The sequence below is a fragment of the Mus musculus genome, chromosome 5 (genome assembly GCF_000001635.26).
Source record: "Mus musculus strain C57BL/6J chromosome 5, GRCm38.p6 C57BL/6J".
NCBI classification, from domain to species: Eukaryota; Metazoa; Chordata; class Mammalia; order Rodentia; family Muridae; genus Mus; species Mus musculus.
In genome coordinates, this window is record NC_000071.6 from 142,838,649 (window position 1) to 142,860,095 (window position 21,447).

Here is a 21,447-nt window from a genome sequence, read left to right on the forward strand (position 1 = left end):
ACGCCTGGGAAGCAGAGGTAGGTGGATCTCTGAGTTGGGCCTGGCCTATATAGTAACTTCCAGGACAGCCAGGGTCATGCAGGGAGACCTTGACTTCAAAAACCAACAGAAAATGATGCCCATGACCTATCTGCTCTCTAGCTTCCTGAACTATGAGACCATCCCTTGCTACTGTCCAAAGTCACTCAGGTGTGCCTACCCTCCTCCGAGGCTGCTCTCTGAGAACAGAGATGACTTGACCAAGAACTGCCTGATCTTGGACTTTATTCCCTGCACTGCAGTACCCATCCGTCCCTGTTGGTGACCTTGATGGACACAGTATTTTTTCTAAATACATTTATTTGAGCCTATCCTCATCTCTCTCACCCAAGCAGAGAGTCTGAGAGAGGACACTCTGGCTGCAGGAGCACAGGGCTGAGGAAGGAGGGAGTTTTGTTCCTAGTTTGTTAGTGTTTTGTTTTCTTTTATTACATTTTAATTTTATGATATATTTGTGTGCATACACTCAAAGAGGACAACTTGAGGGAGTTGGTTCTCTCCCTCCATCATGTGCTTGGGCATTAAACTCATGTTGTCAAGCTTGGCAGCAAGTGTCTTTACTTATTGAGCCATCTTGCTTAATATAAGGTCTCACTTTATAGCTCAAGCTGGCCTTGACCTTGTAGCCATCCTCCTGCCTCAGCCTTACAAGTGTTGGAGTTAACAGGCATGATCTACCATGCCCTGCTTATGGTGTCCTCACTTGCTCTCTAGGGCCGAGCTGGAAGAAAGTCTTCACGGCATTGGATGGATGGATGCATGGATGCGTGGATGCATGGACAGATAGATGAATGGTCAGATGAACAGACAGATGGATGGGTGCATGCATGCATGGATACACAGATGCATGGATGGATGGATAGATAGATGGATGGTCAGGCAGACAGAAAGATGCATGGGTACATGGATGGATGGATGGATAGATACATGGATCCATGGACAGATGGATGGATGGATGGATGGATGGATGGATGGATGGATGGTCAGGTAGTCAGATGGAAGGATGCATCCATGCATGGATGGATGGGTGGATGCATGGGTGCATGGATGGACAAACGGATAGATGGATGGTCATACAAAAAGATAGATGCATGGGTACATGGATGGATGATGGATGGATGGATACATCCATGGATGAATGGATACATGGATGCATGGACAGATGGACAGATGGATGAATGGTCAGATGAACAGACAGATGGATGGGTACATGGATACATCGATGGATGGATGGATACACAGATGCATGGATGGATGGATGGATGGATGGATGGATGGATGGAGAGACACATGAATCCATGGACAGATGTATGGATGGTCAGGTAAACAGATGAACGGATGCATGCATGTATGAATGGGGGTGGATGGATGTACAAATGGATAGATGGATAGTCAGAAAAAAAGATAGATGCATGGGTACATGGATGGATGGTGGATGGATAGACAGACAGATAGATGCACGGATGGATAAATGGATGGATGCATGGATGAGTAAGTGGGTTGATGGGTAGATAGGTGAGTGGGTCAGTGGATAGATGGACAGGTTAATGGATAGATGGTTAATTAAGTAGACCGATGGATGGGTAGATGTATGGAATCTGTCATACTATGTCCTGCCTCTCTGCTAGAGCCTGGGCACTGCAGGCATGCTGCTCAGGGGAGGCAGAATGAAGTCCAAAAGGGGTTCACAGTCCATGTCTTCCTTTGCCAGGCCAGAAAGGGAAACAGCAGAGTCTGGAATGAATGCTGTGGCTCCTGGTCTCAGATAGATGAATGGTCAGATGAACAGACAGATGGATGGGTGCATGCATGGATGGATGGATAGATACATGGATCCATGGACAGATGGATGGATGGATGGTCTCCTGGTCTCCTCTCTGGGTACCCAGGCGCCAAAGGTGTAATCTGTGAGTCAGGAATGAGGGTCTGCTGTCTGCACTTCTCCTTGGTGTGTGTGTGTGTGTGTGTGTGTGTGTGTGTGTGTGTGTGTGTGTGTGTGTCTGAGTCCTGGACAGGGAGGGAATGCAGAATCTGGAACAGGCAGAACCAGTTTGATTGGGAGCACTGGGCCAGGGAGTACCTGAGGGGCTGGAGGACAGAAGGCCATCCCTGAGGCGATCCTAAATGCAGCAGCTCTTGCTTGCGCATATGGCTTTATTTGGTGGTGGATGTGAATGCAAACCCTTTATTCAGAGCAAACCTTTCGCAGGAATACCTAGGAAGGGAAGGTCATTGGCTGAAGGCTCGGGGCTATCTGGATACCTCATTAGCATGGAGAAGAACTCCAGATGTTGTGTGCTCTCTGACCCAGAGGCCATGGTCCTCAGTGGGGTGTCATGGTTACAGGTTTCAGAGCAAGTATACAGACAGGTCCACTCCAACTGGTCTCAGATCTCTGAGATTCCTGGGGTCTGAGCTCACCCAGCCTTGCCAGTTCTTATGTCTGTCTGGGAACACAGTTCCACATGCCCGACAGATATTTAGTAGGTAGGGAGACAGATGGGGGAATGAAAGGATAGATGGACAGTGGATAGATGAACGGATTGATAGATGGGTGGTTTGGTGGGTGGACAGATGGATGGATAGATGATGAACGGACATATAGGCAACAGAATGGATAGATAGGCAGACAATGGGGAGGTGTGCTGTCTCCACCTTCGAAAGTGCTAGAATAATAGCCCTGCACTCTGCCTATTTTATACGATACTGTAGATCAACAAGTATCAACCCTTCCCAGTGGCTGGGGCTCGGGGGTGGGGACACATCCTCCCAAAGCTTTGCACTTAGGTTCCAGGAAAAGGCAGAAGTTGGTTCTTACAGTGAGAAGCCAGGCCCTTCCTGCTCCTGATTAAGCCCCAGGGACCATAGCAACCACCAAACAAGACGTGCATTCCCCTAGAAAGTTCAGGGACGGAGTAGAAGCTGCTGTTGTGATCCAAATACCACTTACTGTGTGGTTGCTTCACTTTTTGGCATGGCTAAGAATTCATTTAAGAACAGTGTGGGCCTCATGGGGACTGAGAAAGACCTCACACTGAGGCCCCAAGCCAGAAACTTGCCAGACTCTCAGGGAGATGAATAGGGTTGAGAGACCCTAGTATCCGGTGAGTGTTCTGGTCTCTCCAGCCCATGATGACTGAGAACCAAAAAAGCGTGAGTCCTAGATTCAGAGCTCAGAGTTCAGGGGGCCACATCAGGAGGTCCATGCGGGCCAGAAGAAGGCAGATCTGGCTCTGTGTGGACTGATGGTGAGGTTAAGATGAAGCCTCCCTGTGCCCGGCCTACCAGGGTAAATAGCTTCCTACTAGAGATACTTGGAGCCCTGAAAAACAAGAGCAGCCATGAGCTGGGTGTGTGGTGAAGGGTGGTGCACAGCCTTTAATCCCAGCACTTGGGAGGCAGAGGCAGGTGGATTTCTTGAGTTTCAGGCCAGCCTGGTCTACAGAGTGAGTTCCAGGACAGCCAGGGCTACACAGAGAAACCCTGTCTCAGAAAAGCCAACCAACCAATCAAAACAAAGCCAAGAACAGTCCCTGTGTTACACCCTGCTCCAGGCCAGCCTTAGTCACAATTTCACAAAGAGAACAAACCCCATGACTCATCCAGACCACCTGGAGCCCTGTTAATTCTCCACAGCAGGGAAAGGGATACTTCCCTTCCTCTTTGTTGTCCTGGGCTGTGCGCACGCTGATGGCTGATGGTAGGTCGCTCCTGTCCACAGCAGACAGTTTTACCTGTAGCAGTCTGGGATGATCGCTCTTAGTGCTTAGAAGAGACCTGGGGGGAGAGGGGCCTCAGCGCCCCCCACCATCTTTATGGTTCCTCTGGATTCTGCGGACTTTGGTGACACCTGCTGGCCACTTGCCCTGTCTCTATAGCGACCACAGCAGAGGCTCCCAGCACCTCCATGAAGCTGATATGGGGAAGGGTCACCTAGGTGATTGGTGGCAGACAGGGTGAAGGGTCACAGCTTCTTGGGTCTGTCCCCTGCTGTCTTGATCCTCTATTACAAAAATCAGGAAAGTACAGGGGGGCTCCGTTGATAACCTGCTTACTTAGCACGCACACTTTCTGGATTGGGTCCCCATAAGCCATGCACAGTGCTGCATACCCATAACCCCCCCCCAACTTGGGAAGTAGAGGCAAGAGAATTAGAAATTCCAGGTTTGGCTGGTGAGATGGCTCAGGGGTAAGAGCACTGACTTCTCTTACGAAGGTCCTGAGTTCAATTCCCAGCAAAAACATGGTGGCTCACAACCACCCATAATGGGATCTGACTCCCTCTTCTTGTGCCTTTGGAGTCAGCTACAGTGTACTTATTTGTTTTTTGTTTGTTTATTTTTCGAGACAGGGTTTCTCTGTAGAGCCCTGGCTGTCCTGGAACTCACTCTGTAGACCAGGCTGGCCTCAAACTCAGAAATCCACCTGCCTCTGCCTCCCGAGTGCTGGGATTAAAGGCGTGCGCCACCATGCCCGGCTTACAGTGTACTTATGTATAATAATAAATAAATCTTTGGGCCAGAGCGAGCGGGGTTGATCAGAGAGAGCCAAGGTCCTAGAATTCAATTCCCAACAAGCACATGAAGGCTCACAGCCATATGTACAGCTACAGTGTACTCACATACATTAAATAAATAAATAAATCTTGAAAAACAAACAAAAAACGAAAACCAAAAAGTTTCCTGGTCATCCTTGGCTACATAGATCAAGGCCAGCCTGGGCTACATGAGACCATCCCAGAGAGGCTACCTTCAAAGCAGCAGCTAGCTAGCTATGAACCTGGTCTATCTCCCCTGTGAGTCTTCTGACAGAGAGAAAGGGCACAGAGGCACCGTGTCACTTTGTAGGTTTCAGGGACGAAGCTCACACGGTATCAGGCTTAGTAAAGCTCCTCACCTGCCTCGAGGCCTGCATCCTCTCTGCCTTTTTTTTTTTTAATATAAGATTTATTTATTTATTTATTTATTTATTTATTTATTTATTTAATGTAAGTACACTGTAGCTGTCTTCAGACACTCCAGAAGAGGGCATCAGATCTCAGTACAGATAGTTGTGAGCCACCATATGGATGCTGGGATTTGAACTCAGGACCTTCGGAAGAGCATTCAGTACTCTTAACCGCTGAGCCATCTCTCCAGCCCCTCTCTGCCTGTCTTACGTTCACCTGTGGCCTTTTCACCTGCATCAGGGCCTCAGCTGCCCCACCTACACCGGACAGTGTGAGCTTAAAGGATGTTGATGGTTGGGTAGTGACCATGGGGCCAACCTCTTCTCTTTGTTGGGCCACACCTAGGGATTTGTCTCTCTGTGATTTTGTTCTGGGCCATCAACTCAGAGGCGTGATGTGTAAATGAGTTACAAGTGCAGGTGATGGCCCCCAAAGTCTCAAACTAAGCTGACTTAGCTGACCTTAGAAGAAGCTGCCAACATGGGAAGGAGGGTCCAGGATGAGCTGTCTACTTGCCACTGAATTCTGCACATGTGACAGATCACTCTACCCTCCCCCTTTCCCTAGAAAAGCCCAGGGTGTTAGGAAGCTGGACAGCCCACACATACAGCCTCACTGCGCATGCTCGGGCAAGGCAGTAAACAAGTGGGTTTTACGGGGCCTGCGGCCGCACCCGCTTCCCGCACTGGACCACATCAGGTTAGGGGCTCATGTATAGTGACCGTCACTCCAGAGGGTAGCCTGCACCTGTAATCCCAGCACCAGGGAGGCAGAGCCAGGCGATCTGAGTTCAAGGCCAACCTGGTCTACAGAGCGAGTTCCAGTACAGCCAGGGCTACAGAGAGAAACCCTGTCTCGAAGAAAAAATTTGTTTAAGTTGCATGCATTTACTTCTGTGGGTGTATGTGTATGACTGTCCTTAGGTATTACTGCGCACATGCAAAAGTCAGGGCAACCTGTAGGGGTCGCTGCTCTCTCCACCGAGTCACCTTGTAGGTTTCAGGGACGAAGCTCACATGGTATCAGGCTTGGTAAAGCTCCTCGCCTGCCTAGCCACCTTGCAGCACAGTCATCTCTCCTTTTTGTCACTGAGACGGAGTCCCACAGTATGGCTGGGATAACCTTGAATTTGTCATAATCTGGCCTTGGCCTCCTCCCAAACTGTGGGACGAGGGATGTGTCTACCTGTCCACCAAGTGGGCTTTCCCCTCTGTTTCTTTCTCTTTTTGTCCCTCTGTTAATCTGTTCAGTTGGGTTGTGTTGGGAACTTAAAAAGGGGGCCTGAGGGGAGTGGGGGAAGGGAAAGACCCACACCCCGCCAGAGTTCCACCTATTCTCTGGTCCGTCAGGCGTGGGAGGGCTGCTACCTACCCTTTCTACTCATATCTGGGTGGGCATTCCTCTATTCCACTCTTCAGGGGGTGGCCAAGGGGCAACCCTACCTGGGGCCAGAGTTCCAGGAGCATGAGGGAACGCCTACCTTGTCATGAAGGTGAATTATCACCACCAGGGTTCAGACCTCAGCTCAACTGGAGACCAGCCTGCAATTCCCCACAGGGTTGTGTCCTTTGGAAGGTGCTGAGCATAGAACTTAACAGTCTTGTCTAAGTGAAGAAACGTTTTATCACAGAGCAATGCCCCCAGCCCCTCACTAGGGGATTCTAGGCAGGGGCTCTACCACAGAGCCACACCCCCAGCTCCTCACTGAGGGACTCTAGGCAGGAGCTCCACCACTGAGCCACAACCCAGCCCCTCACTGGAGGATTCTAGGCAGGGGCTCTACCACTGAGCCACACCCAGCCCCTCACTGGGGGATTCTAGGCAGGAGCTCTACCACAGAGCCACGCCCCCAGCCCATCACTGGGGGACTCTAGGCAGGGGCTCTACCACTGGGCCACGCCTCAGCCATCACTAGGGGATTCTGGGCAGGGGCTCTACCACAGAGCCACGCCCCCAGCCCATCACTGGGGGACTCTAGGCAGGGGCTCTACCACAGAGCCACGCCCCCAGCCCATCACTGGGGGATTCCAGGCAGGGGCTCTACCACAGAGCCACGCCCCCAGCCCATCACTGGGGGACTCTAGGCAGGGGCTCTACCACTGGGCCACGCCTCAGCCATCACTAGGGGATTCTGGGCAGGGGCTCTACCACTGAGCCACACCCCAGCCCCTCCTTGGGGGATTCCAGGCAGGGGCTCTACCACTGAGCCACGCCTACTATGTGTTACTGAGGAATGCTAAGTAAGCACTTCACAGCTGAGCCACTCCCCCAACCTTTAACCTTTTAAAAAACTGTAGTATAAAACACATACCATACAGTTTCTTTTTTGTTTGTTTGTTTTTGAGACAGGGTCTTACTATGTTAGCTGTGGTTGTCCTGGAACTCACTATGCAGACCAGGCTGACCTCAAACTCAGATATCCTTCTGGGATCGAAGGTGTGCGCCACTGTACTTGGCTGCCATACGGTTTCTTACTTTAACCATGGATAAGTGCCTACTTCCCAAACTGTAACCCTGTCCCTATTAAACCTCTCCCCAGCCCCTGGCACCCAGAATTCTATTTTTTGTGTACACAAATTGGAGGACTCCTGGGATCCCCTATGAGTGGGATTCAGGTCTATATTGTTCCACTTAGCCATGTATCCCCAAGATTTCACTTACATGGCAGCATGTGTCAAAATTTTCAAGGTCACCCTCAGCTACATCATGAGGCTAGCCTGGACTACATGAGACTGTGCCTCAAAAAACAAACAGCACGAAAAAACAAACAGCACGGGCTGGCGAGATGGCTCAGTGGTTAAGAGCGCCGACTGCTCTTCTGAAGGTCCTGAGTTCAAATCCCAGCAACCACATGGTGGCTCACAACCATCCGTAACGAAATCGGATGCCCTCTTCTGGAGTATCTGAGGACAGCTATAGTGTACTTATGTATAATAATAAATAAATCTTAAAAAAAAAAAAGCCGGGCGTGGTGGTGCACACCTTTAATCCCAGCACTCGAGTTCTGAGTTCTGAGTTCTGAGTTCGAGGCCAGCCTGGTCTACAAAGTAAGTTCCAGGACAGCCAGGGCTACACAGAGAAACCCTGTCTCAAAAAACAAAAACAAACAAACTAACAAACAACAACAACAACAAAACAGCACAAACCTAAACCAAAAAAGAGGCACCTGAATGCTACAAGGTCACTTCAAGGCCTTCTGGGAGAAATGGCTACGCCACTGCCTCCTTGGCTCCTGGGGATTGCTGGGCAGTGGTGGGCACACACATTTAATCGCAGAGCTCTGGAGGCAGAGGCAGGCAGATCTCAGTAACTTAGAGGCTAGCCTGCTCTACAGACTCAGTTCCAGGCCCACAAAAGCTACATAGTGAGATTGGTCTCCAAAATAAGTGGGTGGAGGTTGGACAGACAGCTTTAGGATTAAAAGCACTGACTGCTCCTCCAGAGGACCTGAGTGAGATTCCCAGCAGCCACGGAGCAGCTAACAACTGTCTGTAACTCCAGTTCCAGGAGATTGAACATCCTCTTCTGGGAAAACAGACAAGACAGACAGACAAAACATAAAAATAAATTTTGTTTTGTTTTTCGAGACAGGGTTTCTCTGTATAGCCTTGGCTGTCCTGGAACTCATTTTGTAGACCAGGCTGGCCTAGAACTCAGAAATCTGCCTGCCCCTGCTTCTCGAGTGCTGGGATTAAAGGCATGCGCCACCACGCCCAGCAAAAATAAAATTTTTTTTAAAGGAGAATGCTTTTGTTTTAAAGATTTATTTACTTATTATATGTAAGTACACTGTAGCTGTCTTCAGACACACCACAAGAGAGCATCAGATCTCATTATGGATGGTTGTGAGCCATCATGTGGTTGCTGGGATTTGAACTCATGACCTTCAGAAGAGTAGTCGGAGCTCTTAACCACTGAGCCATCTCACCAGCCCCCAAAAATAAATTTTTAAAAAAGCAAAATCCCCCAAACTTAAAGTTATTTATTTAATGTATATGAATACACTGTAGCTGTCTTCAGACACACCAGAAGAGGGTGTCAGATCCCATTACAGATGGTTGTGAGCCACCATGTGGTTGCTGGGATTTGAACTCAGGTATTCTGGAAGAGCAGCCAGTGCTCTTACCCACTGAGCCATCTCTCCAGCCCCAAACTTAAATATTTTAATTTTTTTTCCTTTTAATAGCTGAAGAGCCTTACATCATGCATATGTATACATTTTTGTTTGTGTTTTTGTATATGCATGTGTGCCTGTGTGAGTCTATGTGACCTGTATACACGTAGAATCCTATGAAGCAGAGAGGACCTTATTACAGACAGATGAGAGCTACCTGTGGGTGCTGGGACCGGAACCTGTGTTCTCTGCAAGTGGAACCAGTGCTGGTGCTCTTAACTGCTCAGCCACCTCTCCAGCCCCTTGTTTTGTTTTTTGTTTTTGTTTTGTTTTTTTAAGACAGGGTTTCTCGTTTTGTTTTTTGAAACAGAGTCTTATGTAGCCCAAGTTAGCCTCAAAACTCACTGTGTAGTCAAGGATTACCTTCAGTTCTGAATTCTCCTGCCTCCACCTCCCAAGTGTTGAGCCTTCAGGTCCAGTCCATAGCACCCTAGCACACAAAACCTCAAGCCTTTCTCTTAAGCTGTGTGAAAAGCTGTGTGCCATTCTTGTCCTCCTGCAGGACTCTTGCAGGAACCTCCCAGGCTTGCAGAGGAGGTGCTGGCCTCATTCCTGGAAGAAGAATGCTCTAGAACACAATCCGGCAGTCCAGCAGTGTGTATAGGATGGAACCTGCTGTGTGCACTGTACAGGGGTGGGGGTGAGGGTGGGGTGGGGGAGGTGCTACAGAGCGGAGTGACAAGAAAGAAGCCAGAGCTGAAGGCTGAGAGGAGCAGCTAAGGTCTGGGAAAACAGCTCGGTCTGCAAAGTGCTTGTCATACTAGCATGGAGATTTCAGTGTGATCCCCGGAACCCATCTGAAGGAGCTGGGTGTGGCCGTGTGCGCTGGGAGACCCGAGGCTTCCCGATACTCACTGGCCAACTACCTACACTAATTGGTGAGCTTCAGGCCAGTGAGAGACCCAGCCTCAGGAGAGAGAGAGAGAGAGAGAGAGAGAGAGAGAGAGAGAGAGAGAGAGAGAGAGAGAGAGAGACTGAGGAGAGAGTTGCAGCCAAAGCCAGGTTCTATCTCTTTCTGGATGCTTTTGTGCAGGGTTCCTGAGTTGTGTGTTGGCATGGACGATTCTGGAGGCTTCTACATGATCTAAAGACCTGAGGTCTTCATGGGGCTGGATGAAGAAGAACCTAGAGTCAGTCTGGTGGCCTAGACAGCAGCAGGGTCAGTCCCTTAAGGCACTAGGACTCCCCAGCCTTAATGCTGAGGTCTGTGGCCAGAGCAGGCGGTAATGAAAAGGTATGGTGGACCTCATGCTAAGAAGAGGTATGAAGTTTCCGCCCTGCTTCTGGCCCCACTGTCTTCAGCTACGCTGCCTGCGAGCTCGGGCCTGGGCTATGTATGTCAAGGACAGGACAGTGGGGCTGAGGCTCACTGTGCAGATGCTTCACGGTCCTAGGCAGAGAGCGTTGGCAGTAGAGTCAGAGATAAAGAGACAAAGATAGATCAAAACAGAGATGAAGAGAGAGACAGAGAGACAGAAGAAGAAAGGCACTGATAGAGAAAGTTGAGCAAGTAAGTCTCAGAGGTAGAGCCCCTGCCCAGAATCCCCCAGGGAGGGGCTGGGGGCGTGGCTCAGTGGTAGAGCCCCTGCCCAGAATCCCCTAGGGAGGGGCTGGGGGCGTGGCTCAGTGGTAGAGCCCCTGCCTAGAATCCCCCAGTGAGGGGCTGGGGGCGTGGCTCAGTGGTAGAGCCCCTGCCTAGAATCCCCCAGTGAGGGGCTGGAGGTGTGGCTCAGTGGTAGAGCCCCTGCCTAGAATCCCCCAGGGAGGGACTGGGGGCGTGGCTCAGTGGTAGAGCCCCTGCCTAGAATCCCCCAGTGAGGGGCTGGGGGCGTGGCTCAGTGGTAGAGCCCCTGCCTAGAATCCCCCAGGGAGGGGCTGGGGGCGTGGCTCAGTGGTAGAGCCCCTGCCTAGAATCCCCTAGGGAGGGGCTGGGGGCGTGGCTCAGTGGTAGAGCCCCTTCTTAGAATCCCCGGTGATGGAGCTCTGTCTAGTGTACATGAGGCCCTCGGTTCCTTCCCTGACACAGAAAGCAAAATATATGTACATGGGAGGCAGAAGAATAGTCTTCCACAAGGAAGAGCCCCAAATTAGTTACACAATACCAAGTGGCAAGCCCTGAAATCATATACATACAAGTAACATTATATAAACTGAACACACACAGACACAGACAGACATCCCACAACAGTTTAAGAAATTGAGGCCATGGATCTGAGAGAGTAAAGTGAGTGTACCAGGAAAGGAAGGAAGGAAGAGAAGGAAGAAATGGTACAATTATACTCTAATTTAAAAAAAAATTTTAAAGTAAAATAAATTCTGTGCATGATCAGATAGTTTCATGTCTCCCTGCGACAGATAGAGAGACGTTTGGGAAAACAAGGCTTCCGAAGGAAGAGATAAGCCGTATCGCTCCATCTCCTGCAGCGACGCGCAGGCTGCTTTCCACAGCAGAGGCCATTTCTTTCAAAGTCCTTGAAGTGACCTCGTGGGTTCAGGAGCCTCCTTTTGTGTTTTGCTTTGCTTTGCTTTTGTTTCTGTTTGTTCATTTTGAGAAAGGGGTCTCGGTTAGTCCAGGTTAGCCTCCCTATGTAGCTGTGGATGACCTTGAATTTCTAATCCTCCTGTCTCCACCTGGGTGTTGGATTTCAGGTCTTCACGGACACGCTTGGCCTTCCTGCCCCTTCTTGTCACTTTCAATAAGACAGGCGTTTTGGCCATCTGGGCCTCAAGGATGAAGCAACCCTGTGGTACTGTGGGGCGGTCAGCTCTGAGATCTCCCCAGCCCCGCCTGGGTGGGAGATTCTCATCTCTAATCTGAGATAGAGTTTGTGGGTCTAGGTTTCTGCTCCAATCTTCTTAAGTCACTCGCCCATCTCGTGAGGATTAGCCCGGCTCATCTTCAGAGCCACTTAGCCGCTGACCTCCACGACCCAGAGCAGTTCAGGAGGGATATGGTGCCTCTGCTTGGCTGGGTCTCTACTTAGGAGAACTCACGTCCCCCTGGGGTGGGAGTACCATGGCTTGCTGTGCACACAGATCCTACTGTCTGCTGTGAATCTACTGGTGACTAGTCTGTGTGCTTGCTGTCTGTATTAGTCAGGGTTCTCTAGAGAAACAGAACGTACAGAATGAATATGTATATTCACTTTACATATGTATGTATGTGTATATATGTACACACACTTCACACACACACACACACACACACACACACACACACACACACACACGGGATTTATTAGAGTTGCTTACAGGGTGTGGTTCAGCTAGTCCCACAATGGCTGCCAATGGATGAAAGTCCAAGAGTCCAGTAGTTGCCTGGTCCCACGAGGCTGGGTGTCTCAGCTGGTCTTCAGTATAGGCTGAAGGAGTAGGCTGATGCCAGGAAAGGAACAGGCTTGCCAGCGAAAGTCAGAGCAAGCAGGCAGAGCCTAAGCTTCCTTCTTCCATGTCCTTTCTATAGGGTTAGGTTAAAGGTGTGTCTCCCACCTCAAAAGACCGAGATTAGCAGTGAGTCTTCCCACTTCAGATATCTGAGAAAAAAGTCCCTCACAGGGGTCCCCAGCCATTTGGGTTTCACTTAATTCCAGATGTAGTCAAGTTGACAACCACAAAGAGCCATTGTATCTATCATGTGCCAAGGGCCTAGCCCTTCCTGACTGTCTACTTGGTGCCAAGTGCCTGATGTATGGTGGCTGCCTACTCTGTAGCGAGCACCTAGTGAGTGCTTGTCCTACTGTGCACTGAATAGAATTCCAGGCCCTACTTTGCCCCTCTGTGTCTTCCCAATGGTCCTCATGGAAGCCCCTTTTGCCATTCCACTTTACAGAGAGGAAACTGAGGCCCGGGGAAGAACAAAGCTTGTGTGTCTACTTTGTGAGCCCCAGTGCGAACACCAGGTGCAGCTCAGAGGGTCTGAGGAAGCTGCTGAAGGTTTCACAGAAAGAACAGTGGAGCCAGGCTGGGGACATGCCTGCCCTCAAGCACTGTAGCAGCAGGTCCCAGTGAATACTCGGCTGCTTTGATGTCACCCTTGCCCCTCCCTTCACCTGCTGGTGAGTGGACCCAGGGAAGGGCGCCAGAAGCTGTGGCCTTTTGGTGTTTTCTGAGCAGTCTTGAAGGGTGTGGCTCTTCACTCTTGTGGAGGATCCCATTCTTCTTTCTCTCTGCCTTGGGGGAGGGAGGCTGACAGCCAGCGGGGGTCGGGGGTGATGACAGCCATCATGGGGGGGGGGAGCTGGCAGCCAGCATGTGGGGGGTTGACAGCCATCATGAGGGGGTGGGGTCACCAAAGCTCAGAGACCCTACAGTTCTTGTCAGCTGTTTTGTCTTCCTCTTTGGGGGGGCACTTTTGGGGAGTACACACAGGTGCTGATGCAGCGTACCCTCAGGTATTTTGGAGGAGCGCTCTCAAGGAATACTCTGAGCAGTTGGGGAGCACTCTTTTTGTTGTTTGTTTGTTTTGTTACTGTTTTATTTTTCTTTCTTTTTTCTTTCTTTTTTTTCTAGGTGGTCCTTTATACTCCCAGCCCTGGGCACACACACCACTCACTGAACACCCCAGCCTGAATAGTTTATTTTCTCAGTAGCCACCAGAGGGTGTGTTCACTTGGTAAGTTCCCAAGGCAATCTCTCATGAGTTCTGCCCCACCCCATCACAGTAGGTCCATCCTGTCCCTCTCAGGAGACCTCGGACACTCAGCGTAACTAGCTGTTGCTCCCACCACAGCAGCTGGGAGTGAATCAGGGTGAGCATGCTTTGCCCGGATCCCAGAACTCTAGTCCGTAAGTCCTCATAACCATGCCTCACTCCAGAACCACGGTGCCACCCACTGCCTCCAAGGCTGCTTCCATCTTTGATTACCTTTGGCTTTGATTACCTGGGGCAGGGACTCCACCAGCTTCTTGGCCTGGACGAGGTTGATGCCCTGGACATAGTTCTTGATCTTCTTGATCAGCTTCACTTTGTCCACAGGCTTTGCCTCTGTCAGGCGGACGGTGAAGTGTGTCCGCTCTTTCTGTTTGGGGACGTCTTCTTCCTCGGCCGCCTCAGAGGCCGGTGCTGCAGCAGAGACGAGACCAGGCACCATGCCACCCATTGGCATAAGGCTGACATCCTGGATCTTCAATGTTTTCTTCAGGAGTCCGTTGAGGTCTGAGATCTCCAGGAGCATAAGGCTGGCAATGTCTTGGACCAGCTGCTGGGTCTTGGGGGGGTATACTTTGGGAACATTATCCAGAGGTGCGCCGGCGAGTGCTTCACTCCTTCGGTGGCTGCTGCTTCTCAACTGCTGCGCTGCACAGACGCTGGGCATCTGTTGCCTGGCAAGGCGGAGCGCTGCCCCCCCTAGTCCAAGCCGTGGCCTCCACAGACAGCGGCTAGCCGCCACCCTGTTTTTATTTTTCAAGACAGGATTTCTCAGTGTAGCCCTGGCTGTCCTGGAACTCACTCTGTAGACCAGGCTGGCCTTGAACTCAGAAATCTGCCTGTCTCTGCCTCCCGAGTGCTGGGATTAAAGGTGTGTGTCACCACCACCTGGCTGGGGAGCACTCTTTTATGTGGTTTAATGTTTGATTTATATATAATGGATTTCATTATAACATTTCATCCACATGTCCCCCCCCCCCCCTTCTCCCATTGGTCCCATCTCTAGTCTTCCTAACTTGCTCTCTTCCTATTTTCCTCACCTTGGGGGATGGGGAGGAAGGAAGGAGGGACGGGGAGAGAAGGAGATGGAGGGAGGGAGAGGGGGGAGGGGGAGTCATCAGAGTTGTTGGGGGGGGGCAGGGATGAAGGACTACATTTCTGAAAAGATATCTTATCTTGCCTCCACAACTATAAACCAGCTATTGATCCTGAGAAAGGGGCGGACCTACGGAGGACCTCCTCCCTCCTCCCTCCTCCCTCCTCCCTCCATGACTTGGCATTTCTGGTCCTAATCTTTGTCAGAGGTAACTGTTGAATTCTGGAGGCAGTGTAGCACATCACCCCACCCCTTCCCCTGACTCTTACATTCTTTCTACCCCAGCTGACTGTGATGTTCCCTGAGCCTTGGACGAGGTGACATCATGTGTCATTTAAACCTGAGAGCTGTCGAATGGAGCAGTTTCCGGTCTCTGCAGTTTCTACTGCCCACTGCAAAAGGATGTTTCTCGGACATATATTTCATTTATAAGTGGTTTTTAGAAGGCAGTTAATTAGATGGATGTGTTGTGCTCACATCAGCTGGAGATTCCCCACTGCGGACTATGACTATGGGGGGGGGGGAGGCAGGAGGCAGGGAGCACTCTCAGGTACTAGTGGGGAGTACTCTTGAGTCTTTTTGGGAAGCATACTGGGGAGGTACAGAGGTTCTACTGGAGGGCACTACCAAGTGCCACTGAGGAGAACTCTTGGAGATTAGCTATTTGAGATCACTTTGGGGAAACATTCTTTTTTTTTTTTTTTTCAGGGTGAGGATGGTCCCCTGTGTAGCCCTGGCTGTCCTGGAACTTGCTGGCCTCTGTTTCCCAAGTGCTGGGATTAAAAGGCTAAAGATGTGCACCCTACAGCCCCAGCTATGGGGAGCACTCTTAAGGAGCACTCTTCAAGAATATACTTCAGTACTAGCGGGAGGCTAGGGAACACCACCTCGGTCCCTGCCGGGCTACGGGAGTTTTTGGCATCACCCTCCTGCCCCTGCTGGATCAGAATAGTGTGTCACTCAAGCAGGAACGTGCTCCCAGTCCTGGGCTTGTGCACCCAAGACCACAGTGTCCAGTGTCCAGCAGCTCCTACCCATCTCCATCCTTCAGTCCTTCAGGTTCCAGGTACAGCATTACTGCCTAGAGCCGCACCCCACACCCACATCACCTTGTCAACCGGGATTCTACAGATCTGCATTTGCAGCCCTGAAAACCCTCAGAAGAAGAGCTTATAATACCCCCATTCTGTTGCCAGGGCAACCTGGTGACCCTCCCCTTCAGCCTGGCGCCCAGGCCCCGGGTGTCTGCTCTTGGAACAGCCTTCTCTTAGACACCTCTGTTCACACTGAGTCTCATTTGACCACTCTTCATTCCCCCAAGGTGAGGGACTTCCAAGTGGCTTTTGAATAGAGCAGGAAAAGGCTTTGTGCAAAGCGAAAGCAGTACCAGGAAGCTCGTCTGCCAAAACTGCCTGGCATAGGGCTGGAGCACTGGCTCAGTGGTTCTGAGCACTAACTGCTTTCCCAGAGGTTCCAGATTCAATATCCAGCTCCCACCCTGGCTCATGAGTCTGTAACTTCAGTCCCACGGAATCTGGCTCCCTCTTCTGGCCTCTGAGGGTACTGTACGCACACGGTGCACAGACATACATGTAGGTGAAACACCCATACACATAAAAATAAATAATTCTTGCCGGGCAGTAGTGGCGCACGCCTTTAATCCCAGCACTTGGGAGGCAGAGGCAGGCGGATTTCTGAGTTCGAGGCCAGCCTGGTCTACAAAGTGAGTTTCAGGACAGCTAAGGTTGCACAGAGAAGCCCTGTCTCAAAAAAAAAAAAAAAAAAAAAAAAGTAAGTAAATAATTCTTAAATCTCCCACAGAGCTGGGAAAATGGTTCCATGCTTAAAGGATGAGCATTCAAGCATAATGACCAGAGTTCAGATCCCCAGAGCCCACGTTGACGCTGAGCAGGAAATCCCAGCATCAGAAGGCAGGGGTCTCCAGAGCAGACTGGCTTGATTGAGAGATGGTACCTCAGGGGATCAGGTGGAGGAGAGCTGGAGAATGACTGCCAACATCACATGGGTTTTCCCCGTGCATCTGCACCTCCACCATACACACACTCGTCCACACACTTGCAAAGACCCATACATGTGCACACCACACATTTATGTATATGAAAAATAGAAACAGAAAAATTCAAAAACAAAAATGGTTTGTACAGAAGCCGTCCCATGCAGACAGTCACAAACTCTGGAAAGGTGGAGGAGCTAAGAGCAGTGGGTGCCAGGCTGCTGAGCCATTTCCCAGAATCCCTAAGAGTGGATGGGGCTGTGTAGGTGAGGGAGCCAACTAAATGGCTCCTCCCTTTTCTGGTTTCTGTGATTCCAGTTGCCTGGAGTCAAGCTCAGTCAGAAAATATGAGTGGGAGTCTCACAAACAAACAACCTGTTAGTTTGGGGTTTTTTCTTTTTCTTCTTCTTTTTTTTTTTTTTTAAAGATTTTATTTATTATTTATTTTATATGTAAGTACACTGCCGCTGTCTTCAGACACACCAGGAGAGGGAGTCAGATGTCATTAAGGATGGTTGTAAGCCACCATGTGGTTGCTGGGATTTGAACTCAGGACCTTCCCAAGAGCAGTCAGTGCTCTTAACCGCTGAGCCATCTCTCCAGCCCCCCTTCTTCTTCTTTTTAAAATATTTTTATTATAAGTTAGTACAATGTAGCTTAGCTGTCAGATGCACCAGAAGAGAGTGTCAGATCTCATATCGGGTGGTTGTAAACCACCATGTGGTTGCTGGGATTTGAACTCAGAACTTTTGGAAGAGCAGTCAGTGCTCTTACCCACTGAGCCATCTCACCAGCCCACTTTTTCTTTTTCAAGACAGGGTTTCTCTGTGTAGCCCTAGCTGTCCTGGAACTCGCTCTGTAGACCAGGTTGGCCTTGAACTCAGAAATCCTCCTGCCTCTGCCTCCTGAATGCTGGGGTTAAAGACGTGCATCATCATGCCCAGCCAGATTTGATTATTTTTTATGTGTATGCCTGTTTTGCTCACATGTATGTGTAGCATGTGTATGCAATGTCCAGGTAGGCCAGAAGAGGGCGCTGGATCCCCAAAGAGCTAAACAGCGCTGATGGTGAGCCACTATGTGGGAACTGAACCCACATCCCTTGAAGAAGCATCCAGTGCCTTTAATTAATAAGCCATCTCTCCAGCTCCCTTGGTTTTGTTTTTGGTGTGTGTGTGTGTGTGTGTGTATACATATGTGTGTTCACATGAGTGTAGTTTCCTGTGGAGGCCAGAAGAGGGTGCTGAATCCCCTGGACCTAGGGTTACAGATGGGTGGGCAAGCACTTTACCAACCGAGCATCAAATCAAACCTTTGAGCTAGGCTTTCTGTATTTTGCAAACAAATGTATCTTGATGCAGGGGTCCGGAGTTGATGCAGAGATTCCAGGCAGCAAACAGAACACCTCAGGAGTCAGGTGGGACCAGTGTCAGGTAGAGGTGAGTTGTATTTCACACTTTTATTATTATGTTAAGTGAATTTGTGCGCTCGTGTGTGTGTGTGTGTGTGTGTGTGTGTGTGTGTGTGTGTGTGTGTGTGTGTGTAGGGGTATGTCTGTCCATATGTGGGCACATGCCTGCCACAGAATGTGTGTGGAGAGCTGGGCGGTAGTGGCACATACCTTCAATCTCAGCGCTGCAGGGGCAGAGGCAGGTGGATCTCAGTGAGTTCAAGGCCAGCCTGGTCTACAGGGTGAGTCTTAGGCCAGCCAGGGCTACAAAAAGAAACTCTGTCTCCAAAACAGAACAAAACAAAACAAAGAGAATGTGTTTAGGGGTCAGAAAAAGAGTTCTCCTTCTTCCACTCTGTGGGTCCTGAGGTTCAAACTCAGGTTACCATGCTTGGCAGCAATCACCTTTACCTGCTAAGCCATCTTACTAGCCCCCCAGGCTGCATCTTATTTATTTATCCACTCATTCATTTTTATGACAGGGCTTCATATTTAGCCTGGGCTGGCCCAGAAATTCAGAATTCACTACGTCGTAGACCAGGTTGCCCTTGAACTCACAAGAGGTCCACCTGTTTCTGCCTCTGACACGCTGAGGTTAAAAGCCTGCACCATCCCATGCTATTCAAGCTCTGGACCTGCAGTGCCAGGGTGGAGTGGCCAGGAGAAAGGTTAGGGGTCAGAAGGAGCAGAGGGACACACGGTGGGAGCCTTGAGCCTCACTCCTCGGATCTCTAGGTTCCCAGCCTGGTAGAATGCCATCCCAGATGTACCTGGCTGGCCAGGACCCAGCCTTCCCTAATGGGGATAGGTTCCCCCTCCCCTGAAATGGCAGAGCCTCTATCTGAGTGTGTCACCACATGCACTGCCAGCTTGCTCGCTGCCACCAGAGCCTCGCTGGAAAGTCGCCCGCAAATTGAAAGAGATTTCTTTCCAGCAGACAGCGCTCTGGCAGATTGAGGCTTTATCTTGCCCATGCAGAGGGAGCGAGCCCTGCTCATTTCGGTTTTCCTACAATTAAAAACACCCAAAGCTCTAAATCACAAACTGGAGAACAGGTGGGGCCTTCAGGGTTTTCTCCGCAGTTTGATAAAGAGGCGCTGGTTGCCAGAGCAACGGAGCGAGGCGCGTTCTGGGGAGAGGGGCCCTAGACGCCTAGTGTGTTCTGTTGGCTCTCGGGAGGAAAACAGCTTCCCCCGGCCTTGCTCCACCCAGTAGGTTGTTGCTCATGGTGTTTGCGGTCCAAGAGAAGAGCCTGAGTGTGGGAAGACGGTGAAGCCCCGCTTATTCTTAAGAGTTTTCTCATTTTATAATAAATATATGTTCGTTCGCTAAAAAAAAAAAAATGACAGACAAGGTATGGCGGTGTTGGGAATCTCAGCGTCTGGAAAGCAGAGACAGGAGGGTCTCTGTGAGTTTTAGGCTAGTCAGGGCTACATAGTGAGTCCTCAGAGAGAGAGAGCAGAGACAGAGACAGACAGACAGACAGATACAGAGAGAGAGAGGTCTTTCTGAGCATAAGCATGTAATGCCAGCACTAAAGAAGCTGAGGCAGGAAGATCTGAAGTTCAAGGTCAGCCTGAAGGTCAGCCTGGGCTACATAACAAGATCCTGTCACAAAGAAACAAAAGTGGAATAGATTTACAGTTCTCATGGTATGGACTGACAGCAACTCTCATCTGACAAGGGCCAGTCCACCATCCTTGCATAAACCTCCAGCCTCTCAGGCCCCAAACCCTGCTTGCCGCCTCCCCCCCCTCTCCCCCCCCCTCTCCCCCCCTTCTTTTTCTTTAAATTTATTTGCTTGTTTGTTTGTTTGTTTGTGTCTGTGTCTGCAACTGCTGGATTTATTGGTGTCCAAACCCAGAACTTTGTGCATGCTAGAAAAGCACTCTATTGCTGAGCCATGACCCCAGCCCCTCACTGGGGGAGTCTAGGCAGGGGTTCTACCACTGAGCCACACCCCAGCCCCTCACTGGGGGATTCTAGGCAGGGGCTCTACCACTGAGCCACGCCCCAGCCCCTCACTGGGGGACTCTAGGCAGGGGCTCCACCACTGAGTCACACCTCCAGCCCCTCACTGGGGGATTTTAGGCAGGGGCTCTACCACTGAGTCACACCTCAGCCCCTCACTGAGGGATTCTAGGCAGGGGCTCTACCACTGAGTCACACCTCCAGCCCCTCACTGGGGGATTTTAGGCAAACTCACCACAGCTGAGCTACATTTCTATCCTTAACCTTCTAAAATAATTGTGATACAATACGCACACTGCTTCTCATCTTCAAGTGCATGTGGAGGAACGGAGTGTGGGTAGTCGTCACTACCATTCATTTCCAGGTCTGGACTCCCACAGCAGCTGTGAGAAGGTCGGAGGACTTGGGAGCACTGTGTCTCTAGTTACTGTTTATGTAAGTAAAATCCCCGCCGCCCAAGCCTGAGCTTGGTTCCTAGAACTAGAACTCGTGGTGGAAAGAGAAAGCCCTCTAACCTCCACAGAGGCGCAGTGACAAGCCTGCCTCCATCCCACAGAAATGTATCACTGGTGGTGGTGGCAGCACACAGAAACAACCGGAATTTCCATGTGGTCCGCTTTCAGACACTTTCTTTGATCTTTCCCTTTTTAGCTGTTATATGTTTGGTTGTTCAGACACGATTTTCTTTAATCTTTTAAATATATTGAAAATAGCCACTCCAAACGGTCTCTTTTTTTTTCCCCCCTTAGATGAGGCTGTACTTGAACTCACAAAGAGCTGCCTGCCTCTGTCTCCTAAGTATTGAGATTATTTATTTATTTTGAGACAGGCTCTCACCATGTCAATATATAATCCGGGATATTCTGGAATTACTCTTTTTTTTTTTTTTTTTTTTTTTTTTTGGTTTTTTGAGACAGGGTTTCTCTGTGTAGCCCTGGCTGTCCTGGAACTCACTCTGTAAACCAGGCTGGCCTCAAACTCAGAAATCTGCCTGCTTCTGCCTCCCAAGTGCTGGGATTAAAGGCATGCACCACCACTGACCACCTGGAATTACTCTTATATAGGCCAGGTTGGCCTGGAACTCACAGAGATGCATCTGCCTCTGCC

General features: G+C 50.2%; 1 long non-coding RNA gene and 1 pseudogene across 1 annotated transcript; one reads left to right on the plus strand and one right to left on the minus strand.

Moving 5' to 3' along the window:
* Positions 1 to 13,713: 13,713 nt before the first annotated feature.
* Gm15770 lies at positions 13,714 to 14,578 on the minus strand (annotated as a pseudogene).
* A 1,063-nt stretch (positions 14,579 to 15,641) lies between these two features.
* Gm52793 lies at positions 15,642 to 21,048 on the plus strand. The gene is made up of 3 exons (XR_003955824.1): positions 15,642 to 15,971; positions 18,281 to 18,358; positions 20,705 to 21,048. It is a non-coding gene; the product is annotated as a predicted gene, 52793 (long non-coding RNA).
* The last annotated feature ends 399 nt before the right edge of the window (positions 21,049 to 21,447 follow it).